This window comes from Pelmatolapia mariae, linkage group LG7 (genome assembly GCF_036321145.2).
Source record: "Pelmatolapia mariae isolate MD_Pm_ZW linkage group LG7, Pm_UMD_F_2, whole genome shotgun sequence".
In the NCBI taxonomy this organism is placed as follows: domain Eukaryota; kingdom Metazoa; phylum Chordata; class Actinopteri; order Cichliformes; family Cichlidae; genus Pelmatolapia; species Pelmatolapia mariae.
Genome location: NC_086233.1, coordinates 53,713,878 through 53,725,324, shown reverse-complemented (window position 1 = coordinate 53,725,324; position 11,447 = coordinate 53,713,878).

Genomic DNA, 11,447 nt, shown 5'->3' with positions numbered 1-11,447 from the left:
TTCAAATCTATAAAATCTATAAATATTATCTAAATCTATAAATCAACGAAGATAAAATAGGTGTAATATTAATAATAACTTAGTATAAGTAGCAATAATAAGTTTAAGGTATCATGCAATAAAAGCTTTCTATAAGAAGAGGGTGAAAGCATTAATATCTAAATGTTCATGAAGTAAAAGTACTCCTCTTGCAGGTGTTACTGTTACCAAACAATATATTTACATTGGAATACACTGACACTAAAGTTGCCTTTTGGCAAACTGGTGTTCAAAATAGCCATTATATGTAAATAAATAAATAATGTCAGATCCATGTTAATTCTTTGTTAATAACGATAATAATGTGATTATGTTTCTTTTAAATTTTAAGTCATTTAGAGTGAAATTTGAAAATACAGGCTGCATATGCTGACTAGTCGAACCTGTAAAAATGCAACATTGCTATATCAAATCCTAATCTTTAGCTATTAATTGCCAATTAAAAATAAGCTGCACAGTAACGTCCAAATACAGTACTCAAATGCAGCAACTGAGTAAATGCACTGTTTTACTTTACACCTCTACAGCTGACAATAAAACCTCACTCATCTCTCTGCAGGCTGTGATCATTATCAGCATGCGATTTCCAGCATGTGCACCAGTTCTGTGACATATGGAGATGCTTCCTCCCACAGCCACACCTGACTGTCTGCACAGATGATATCACACAGCTAACTGCCACAAGATTCCCAAAAGGCCCTCCTTTACAGTGAAACATGTCATCTGACCATGTCACCCGGCTAAACCCAAATATTGTGCATTGTTGGTAAAGAGAGGTCAGGCAACTTGCAAGTCGGGTATTTCAGGCTGTGTGCTCTAATTAAGTATTCATGAAACAGCAGTGGGAGGAAAGTATAGGTTTACACGACAGTGGTGGTTGTCGACTACACCACCACCACCACCCCCCGGCAGATAGGCCATCATTCCTAGTGTACTTCCAGCAATGATATCAAAAAGGTTTTTTTTTTTTTTTTGGTCAAGCCAAAGAGAGGTCACTCTAATAATACCCAAGGTCAGTGGTGGGAGCCAGCGAGTCTCCCAGTCATTATTCATTTGTTCACAGAGTTAATGACAGTTGCAGGGGGAATTTAGAGCCAGTAGCCATGTGATGTCACCAACACATGCCAAGGGATTAGGAGGGCAGGCAGGGGACAAGAAGTGAGGATTATACAGAAAAGACAACAACCTTTACTGCTACAGCACCCAACTCTACATGTTTACTGCTGGAGTTATGACAAGTGATATCACAAAATGAGATAACACTAGCATATAAAAAAAACGAGCAAAAGGAAGAAGAGAGAAACGGTGCCTTTAACGTGCACCTTTTTGACGTTTTCTTTTTTCTTCATGGAAATATTTGATATGTTTAATGACCTCAGTTTGATAAGGGAACATGTTTTTAAACCAAACGCCATCATTCATTTACAGCCTTTCGGTAAATGACAAAATATTGTGAATGTTTCCGTGGTGGGAGGTGATGTCAGTTTCTCTCATTTATGTCCCCTTTAAAAAAAATTACAGTATTTTATAGTCACCAGATTATTTGCTGTGTGATAGTTAAGCGCAGTAACAACACTGGCGTAAAACTGGAGCCTGTGGCTATCGCACAGAGAGAATGAACAATGAACACACCTTATTCAGTCATTGGGCAGGCAGCACACAGTGAACAATGAACCCCTCCCTTCTGTCTAGCACCATGTCTGATAATGACCACATCCAGCAACACTGATAGCGCTCTTCTATTATGACCTACATGAGCATAAATATAGCTCAGATAAAAACATTTCAGGAGGAATATTGAGAATATTATCAGCTGTGAATGTGCAGCAACAGACACTGTGTTTTTCATGTTTTTTTGTTTCCATTGTGTTAAGTGAAAGGTGAAAAAATATGGACTATGGATTGCTCATGCACCTGCTGTTCTCCTAATACATGAAGTACAAAGATGTAGTTTTGCTCTTTAGCCTAAAAGGCACAGTTGTTGTTTTGTTTTGCCAAAACTGCAAGTGTTATTATCTTCTTTTCACAGGATAATTAGTGAGGAAATCATATGAATTTTGACTTTTCTTTTCTTTGTTTCTTTTCTTCTTCTTTTTTGCCATTTGGCCTTTGTCTTAGCATCCAACATGCAGATACAGTAGATTCCCTGTTTGAGCATAAGGTCAGAGAATAAATATGAACTGCGTTTTGCATTACTTTCAGATGAGTGAAGCTGTCAGACCAATAATATGAGCTTTCAGTCCTACTTTCTGCCACTTATCCCCCATTCTAGGACCAAGGGGTCATGTGAAAATTGAAAGTGACAGTCAAACCAGCATGTTGAACAGGCTGATTGGACTAAGCTGTCATGGCCCAGATCAGAGCTCTTTAACACCAGGCCAATCAGAGGTCTTTCAGTCAAAACCGCCGGATCCCGATTCAGGACAGCCTTTAAAGAAAGAGAAAAAGAAGTACCAGTATGCCAACTGTTCAAGGGAAAAATCACATTGAAGAACTGGTAAGTGTTTGTTTAGTTTAAAAAAAAAATAGAAAGTAAGAAAACTATCTCTGGGGAAAAATCAAACTTCAGAGTTCACTGAAGGGCTTTTCTGTCAGGCGCCAGGACTGTGCTCTCATTTCCACTTTCAGCCCAGTTTCAGAGGGCTTTTCCTATGGTCGCCTGAATGAAAATGTTTGTTTGCAAATGATTTAATGAGCACACGACACTGTCACATGAAAGACTTTTTTTTCACTTCATCGTAAGCATCCCCCCGTCAATTTATATTTTGTTCCATATGCAGCATTGCATGAAGCTCCGTCAAAACCAATCAACTCACCGTCATCCATTCAGATGATAATAAATCACGTCATTATCACATTTACTTGGGTCCATCTTTGAAACGGAGGGAAAAAGAAATATTTTTGTCAGGTGGAAGAATAACTTATGATCCTTTTATGTCTTGCTGAGAACCCTTGAAAATAATAATACACCACAGCAGAAGCACATACAACTGAAAGGCACCGAGTGTTATAAATCTGATGGGATTTGCATATTTTGCCTTCCTCAAGAAGCAGGGAAAAGAAATCACATGGCATATTAAAAAAAAGCAAGTGGTTAGAAAACACGGTCAGGAGTTAGGGTTCACGTTAAGACAGACATGTTCCTCCAGAACTCACTTGTGATTGAAAATGTGAGGACTTCAAGGGAAAAGCTTCTTCAAGAACAGTTTTTTAAACTCTTCTGTCTGAAAGACTCAAAGTCAAGAAGATTATTAATCAAATAATCAGTCATAATGTGCTTACTTGAACTTTGTTCCTTTTCTCTGTCACCATAGCAGTTTCCCTCTGGTTCATTTCTCTTTTGTTTCATCTTTAAACAGATTTACTTTATAGTGTGTCAAAAAGAGGGAGAAAAAAGCTTTACCAGCCTCAAAATACACTTAAAACTTGGCTGTCAAATAATGTTAGTCCTTGCTTAGGGAGCAGTGTCATACAATGTAAGAATCAAAGTGCTAAATCTCGTCTTCTCCACTATGTGAGGAGTTTAAATATCAGGTTGGTGAGTTTGTCACATGTTTAAAGAACAAGTTGGCATATTTGTCAGATTTCCGATGCTAGTATTAAGCAGGATATTAGTGTTGTATCATATAGAGGAAGAAGGCAGAAACTTTAAAAAGATATAAATCCAAATATAGTAGTTTAGAGATCTTTTAAAATCTTGTCACTAAACAAAACTCTCTATAAGGTCAACAGCTTTTAACTTTATGTCAAAAGTTATGTTGTAAATAAAAACTTTGCCCTTATTGAATAGAATTGCTCTGTGCAGGAGTCTGAGGTTAAAGGAAAATTCACACTGTTGGATTTTGCAGTGAGAGCAGTGATTGGCTGAAATAGCTTGACTCAACACTTTGGCAAAATTTACTACAACTGCCTACTGGGGGTTTGCTTTGGAGCACACTCTGCTCTGATGCAGAGCACGCTCGCTTTGTGTGCATATGTGTGTTTGTGTGTGTGTGTTTGTCTAAGAGACACAGAGAGAGATAAATGCTGCTTAAAAGTGGGTTAAAAGTCATAATCAATAACCTTCATGACATATTTTCTTTTAAATTTTATTTGCAACCCGGACCTCAAAGTCCTGAAATTAAATTGTGTGTATTCAGTTACATTTTCTTGGCTTCACAGTTGTTGAGACACTGCTGCACCTCCACTCTATTAGCAAACACATGGGGAATAACGATTCTCTGTTTTTTTTTTTTTATGACTTCTTAATATCATAAAAACTCACCTTCTTTCCTTAAATGCTTAACTTCATCTCTCCAGAATGTGTTTTGTGTCTGTGGAATCCTTTGAACTCTTGTAGGAAAAAAAATGTTTGATCATTCAAGAAAAGACCTAAAATTAGTAAGTGATCGCCACAAAATATCAGCCAGGAAAGAGCAAAAAAGGCTCCTGCTTGGCTCAGGATTTAGAAAAGTTGCTCAAAAAGCACAACAAAGTAACAGTAAATATGGCGAGTTATATCCTTGAAATAATGAATAATGTGTGAAACAATCTCAGTGTAATTTATTTGGTTTCTTGTTCCTGAACAGTGCCAAAAAGATTCTACATTGAAAAAGGGGGGTGCTCCACATTTTAACTATAAAGGTTCTCAAGCAGCAACAAACTGAATATGTGAGTGAATCATAAAACACTTCAGAGTTCAGAGTTGTTTTCCGTAACTCCTTCTTTGTCGACACACACACAGCAAATTAGAGGAGTGTGTAGAGCACGTTTTGTACATTACATTTCCTTTGCACAAACACACACACACACATGCACGCCCACAGACATTAAAGACGCTGTTGCTTTAACTGAGTAATACATGTTTTAATGTCAGAACAAAAAAAAAAGAAAGGAAAAAAAAAAACATGGGTTCTCCTCTTCTCTCTAAAGGATCAGGTAAAAGACTTGTCTCCTGCCTTCCAAAAGCACTCGTCCGGTGTCCATCCCAACATCAGAATTCTCCAACCCATGTTCTCCCTTTTTTTCTGATTCCACTGATCTGAGCTTGAAATGCGAAGACAGCAAAGTACTAAGCCTTCAAACGTGTGATTTTTTCAAAAGATCTCTAGAAGCAATCTCTGCCTGACTGACCCCTGACAGCTGCAGATCTCTTTATTTCTCTCTCTGCTGGCACTTCATTTGGTAGAAAAGCTCTCAGATTCACACCTCTGTCAGGCAGCACAAGTGTTTATTATGTGCATACACACAGAATATCCCATATACTGCACACCTCAAAGACATGCAGTCTGCAGTCTTTTAATAAACAGGCTGAAAATTGTGACAAAAAATATATACATGTAAATATTGCATCCATTTTTTAAATTTTCTTTTATTTCATTCTTCTGTTTTACATATTTATTGGGAAAAATCTAAAAAAAAAGTAAATAAGTGTTGCCATGATATGTGTTTATAGAAACATAGGGTTGTATTTAGATATTTTTTAGACCCCTGGTGTGAAGAAAACCAGTGTGCTGAACAATATCACAATGAACCTGCTCTTCAGAGCAGACACATTCTGCAAAGGGTTTGACTTTCTCCTCCTGTCTGCCTTTTCTTTATTCTTTCTTTTAAAGTCATTTTAAAAGTCAAAAGCAAAAGATTTCACACATTAAAAAAATTCCAGAGGTTCATAAAAAACAGAACAGTGGACTCAAAAAGAAACAAACGGCAAAAAAAGGAAAACGAGATGAATGTGAAAGAAACACATACTGTAAGTGGCAGTTACATTTAAACACAGTCTTCTATTTTGCTAGATTATAAATATCCATACCAAAACAAAATTACCTGAACAATAGCATGTGTTCTTATGTGCACTTGTCTTGGTTTTATTATGGCAGCTTTTCCACCGTCACTCGGAGTGTAGGGTTTGCTGGTGTCTCCCTCTCTGGAAATGAGACTGCAGGCTCTATCATTAGATCGGATAGCAAGTCTTTATGCAAAGTGTTTTGCATAATTACATACCAAAGCCAGAATAGCCACCCTCAAATTTTATGGGTCACAAAGCATCAACAATTCCCGCATTATTGTCCACCAAAGTCCAGCCCCAGCAATGACAAGGGACGAAGGAAGAAGAAGAAGAAGAAGAAGAGAGCGAGAGTAAAAGAAAAAAAACTGCTTAATCTAAGCTTGGGAGATTGAATTTTCCTTCCAATAAAAAGTAAGAAAGATTATTCCCAAACTGACACCTTGTTTACATATAGTTGTAGAGTTCAGAGGACTGGCCAAAGCTCCAGGGAGCTTGATGACTGAGTCCACAACGTCAGCATCACGAAATGGCTCAATTTAGGTCGTTCAGTTATCGCCTTACCTACATTCAGATGCAAAAGCGAACTTTTTAAAACAATTTAAATAAGTAGAAAGTGTGATTTTTATTTATTTTTTGTTAATTGTATCTAATTTTTCGAAGATACACAAGTAAATTACACGTGTGCGTACGTACAATGCAGTGGCTTTAGTAATGATAACTAATACTGTCATTCATTACTGAGACGACTTGAGGCTGCGGGGGGCATTTGTTTCACTATCTTTCATTTCAGTGTGTTGACGCTGGAGTTTAACGTTTTTAGGTCAATGTTTCAATTCATAATTTAAAAGTAAAATCAGCTAAAAGACAAAATTTCATAAAATCGATTTAGTTCAGCTCCCACCGCTCTTTGAAGTGCAGAGGAGTAAAAACTGGGAAAAAAAATCATTAAATAAATAAATAAAAAGCTGAAGGAAACTTAAGCGAAAATATATCTGTTTTCAGTCATTCATATAGAGAGAATACAACCGGATGAGAAATGATATCGAATGAACTATCACATGGTGTTATTTTACACTTTGTTATATCAGGAACGCCGCTCGTTCACAGGCCGCTGGAAGCACCCCCGATCCAACAAACAAACAGAATCGCAATCAAAAAAAAATCATAATCAATATTTTATCATTAATTGTAATAATAATTACGAAGCAAATGAACAACAGAGAGAGATACAAGAGACTAGTGCCAGCAGGCCCAGAGCGCTTTTAAGTTCAAATTGAAAAAGGTTAAAAATAAATAAAGAAATAAAGAAATGAAATTAAAAAAAAAATCCAGAGTGTAGAAAAAATAAGGTCATATATCGATTATATATTATTATATTATAAATTCTTTTCAGTGCTCATCAAATGTGTTCTGGGCACTTAAAGCAGATTTATTTGAAATGTAACACAATGTTCGATAAACGGGACACAAAAAGCATAACACAGATCAGATTTCAACATAAAGCAGTTGTCAAAAAAATAAACACAAAATATCGAAACTGCACCGATCATCGCGAATTTGGAGCCTGCGGGAAAGAGGCGTAATGAGCTTATAGCGCAACACTATGTGAAACCTGATCTTCACTGTTTCTTTGACAAACAGTAGCTGGGTTTGTTACCTACTATGCTTTCTATACAAAACACGGCCTTCTATTTTTCCCCTTAATTAGACATTTAGTTAATAAGAAGAATTTTTTTTCTTCAGAAATGTGCATACATTTCAGCATAAATGTGAACAAAACATCTGGAATTCCATGCTTAACCTGTCCGACTGGACTCTTCCGATTATTTAGCCTTTAATATCTGTATTTAGCTTCATTCGGCGTATTTTGCAGAGAAATCAAAGGTGGTCAGGTAGACATGGAGCATTTCACAGGCACAGAGAGAACTGGAGCGCAGCTGATGCTAAACATGCAGAATAGCGCCATCTCGCTGTTGCAGGCAGATACTCCTTCACATTTCCCCCCCTTTCCGCGGAGACCCTCGGTGAAGGTTTGTCCCCTCATAAGGTTGACCGATTTCTGTGTGCATAGCCAGCTATGACAACAGCCTGCGTGCTGCTGTCTTTTGGCGGCCACCAGTTATACTGTTATCGCTGTTCATTAGTGCAGGGGGTCCCGGAGCGCGTCCCGGGACCAGCGGGGGTCACCGAAGGAGGGGGTGAAGTCGTCCTCAGCAATCTGAGAAGTGCTGTCATTTCACTGTAATCTAATTCAACAAAAAATGATCACAGTCCGACATATACACTGGTTCCCAAACTGGGGTCCCGTGAGCTATACTGGTTCGCTGAGGGAGATAAAATGGGGTCCTCGGAAATCGGAGAAATAATTTAATTTCTCTCGTGATTCACGTTCAGCTTCTAGTTGCACATTTACAGGATGTATGTATACATCCTGCGTGGATGTTGATCCTGGATTTCAGCTTCCCTGCTGCTATCTGCTAGTCTGCAGCACATGGAGACTGTGTTAAAAAAAAATCCTATCAAGCCTCAGAAAATGTCAGACGTGGGTCCCCGTGACAACATCTTATCAAGCGGGGATCCGGGGGCTGTAAGTCGTAACTGCGTCTGGTGTTCTTGACACGAAAAGGTGTGGGAGCCCATGAATTGGTAGCGAAAGAGCCCGAATATTGTGGCAAGAGAAAACTTGTTCACACACGCGCAGTGTTTATGTCGCAATATTGTTTGGGTGAGCTGAGTATAAAGAGAATGCTACTTTAAAAAGTTAAGGTAAAAAGAGGCGACTTTAAATTTAAGCGCAACAGCTTTGAAAATTTAGGATGATTTTTAAAAAAGGGAATAGGAAGGAGTCACAAATCCTTAAGGATTTCTTGAGGATCTGAGAAACCATCAGTACGTGGACGTAAACATAACATCGTTTATTTGTTTGTTTATTTATTTAACCATTCACTTTGATTTTATTTTGTTTCTATATTCATGTTTTTTAAGAAACACTTGAATAAGAAAGAATCCGATATCTGCCGCTATTATGGCCTACAGGTCAAATAAATGCCGCGGGAGACTCAGTCTAATATATGAGTAGATGTTTGGCCGTTTAGAGCTTTGTGTTTATTTTTATTATTTTTTATTTGTATTTTTATGTTTTTTTTAAAACACGAGTTGAAATACGCAAAGTCCGTCCTACAGAAACACTTTAAACGACCGCTTTCCCGTGGCTGTTTACACAGAGGGACAGAGCAACATATAGCCTGGACGATGAAAGAAATGTCATAAAATAAAATAAAATAATAATAGTAACAATAAAGAAAATGTTAGCGGTCCCTGTTTTAGGTTAAATGAGTACAAAAAAGTAGAATTCACGTTCTTGAAGCTGAAGTTCTCGAGGATTTCCACAGCAGAGGTGAATCTACAAATTTACATTTTTGGAGGATTTTTGTTTGGCTTATTTTTTTCACCTGTGGAATTTGTGAACGTGTAGGCTGCTGATCACTGTGTTGGTGGTGGAAATGGTGATGATAATAACAGTGATAATGATGACGATGATGAAGATGAAGGCTGGACAAGAGATAACGCCCAGGGTGTGAGATTTATTGTTAAAGCACCTTCAGTCTACCACCAGCATCGACCAGAATTACGCCAAATTAATTTCACAGTTTGAGAGAGCTTTGCCAAGTGCGCGTTTGAAGTTTCGGCAAACACACGCACCCACACACAGAGGGATAGACGCTCACTCACACACACTTAGAACTCTCTCTCTCTCTCTCTCTCACACACACACACACACACACACACACACACACACACACACACACACACACACACACACACACACACACACACACACACACACACACACACACACACACACAGTGTTCCGTGGTGAGGGAGGTTTACAGGGAGGAAAACAGAAAACATCCCCATCACCGACGGGTAAGACAGGCAGAGCTGCGTGTGGAGTGACACGAGCGAGGCATGGCAGGCCTGTCCGTCAAATTAATGCAGAATTGATTAAACATTTATCTCCTATCTGAGCAATTTATGCAAAATTTTACGTCCAGCGTCTTCCATACACGCTAATCACCGCGGCAGGTATCGCCATCCTCCTCCTCCTCCTCATCGTCGTCTTTTGGCTTAAGTCGGACACCACTGTTTGCGCAATAGTGCGATTTAAGTCAACAAACCTGGTTAACTGACATCGCCAATTACGCAGACCTAATCAGCCACTTTGTAGTTACACGCACAAGCACGCGTACCTCCAAGGACCTCCGAAACGCACGCACGGGAACCCCCAGGTTAACGTGTGGACTGTAGGCACATTCAGGGTCCCGCGCCAAACGATTTCAGAGTGAAGAGTGTGTAACATTAATACTGCGACCCCTGGAAGACTGACAACCGCTGCGGTGCACCTAATGGGAATCTTAATAAAGTATCTATGTACCCCGAGTAACAAATCAATGCAAGATGTAGGCCTATATCGATCAATACCTATGAAGTACTCATGATGAAGTAATGCGTTAGGGTTTGGGGAGGCTGAGGGGGGGCTGTCTAATATCCAGCAGAGTGTTTGCTGTCTCTTCAAATCATCCCTCTGGCTCACCGCTCTTCTAAGTCCTCCCCTCTGAGTGTGATCGTCTATATTAAGACAAATTACAACGTGCGCTTTAAAAAGGTGCCGGTCTCCCCGCTTTGTAGTTTCGGGCGCACAGTACTGTGACAGAAACCCAGCAGCATGCTCCTCTTAAAAAAGAACGAAAAGTTTTGTTCTCTCTCGGCCGTAAATACATTTTAATATTGTAAACGGTCTTCATGCTAAACTCGGTGGCCAAATATCAGCTTGCATTCTGATCCATTTGGCACGTAAATATTCAAACTACCGCAGGGAATGTTTCGCTGGCACCGAGATGGACTAGCTGTGAGCGTGTTTGGGCTAAAACAAAACTCAAATAGCCTTCTCGAAATGGGCGTAAATTCAGCACGGGGTATATTCATACTCCTGGACTACATCAGCTGCAATTGTCTTTACCTCCCCTATTTAACGGCCACAAAGCGCTGCACCCCTTTTGAAAGTCTAGCAGTGTTTTCTCCCCCCCTTCCCTTTTTCCCCCTTTCTTTTTTTCAAGTGAACTTTGTCTTGGTGGTGTTGCCTGGCCCTTCTTTCTGCACGTCCCCTTCTCTCTCTCCTTTCGGTCCGAACACTTATGAAAACTTCATGAAAGGAACCGCTCTGTTTAAGTTAAGCGGAACAAAACTCAGTACTATCGATTAATATCGGCGTAAATATAGAAACGGCGTGCTGCAAACAAATCTTCATAAAAGTAAATAAACCCAGGAGGTCTACAGTTGTGGGGGAAATATGTTCTATAATATGTTCTATAATATGTTCTATAGATGCTAAATAACATCTGCTAAATAACAAAATTCGCTGATGTAGTCAACAGCAGAACACGGTTCTTCATAGGCGTAAATTACAGCCGTGGGTCTCAAGAATATCCAAAAAGAAAAAACAAAAAAAGAAAAAAAAAAGGGCTTATCCCCAACCACGATATTTTACCTTCGAACCCCCCCCCCCCTATAGTTTGCGTTTATCCCTGCTCATGTGCTCAGGAGCATGTGAATTTGGACTCTCCGGCAAAGAGATGCCCAG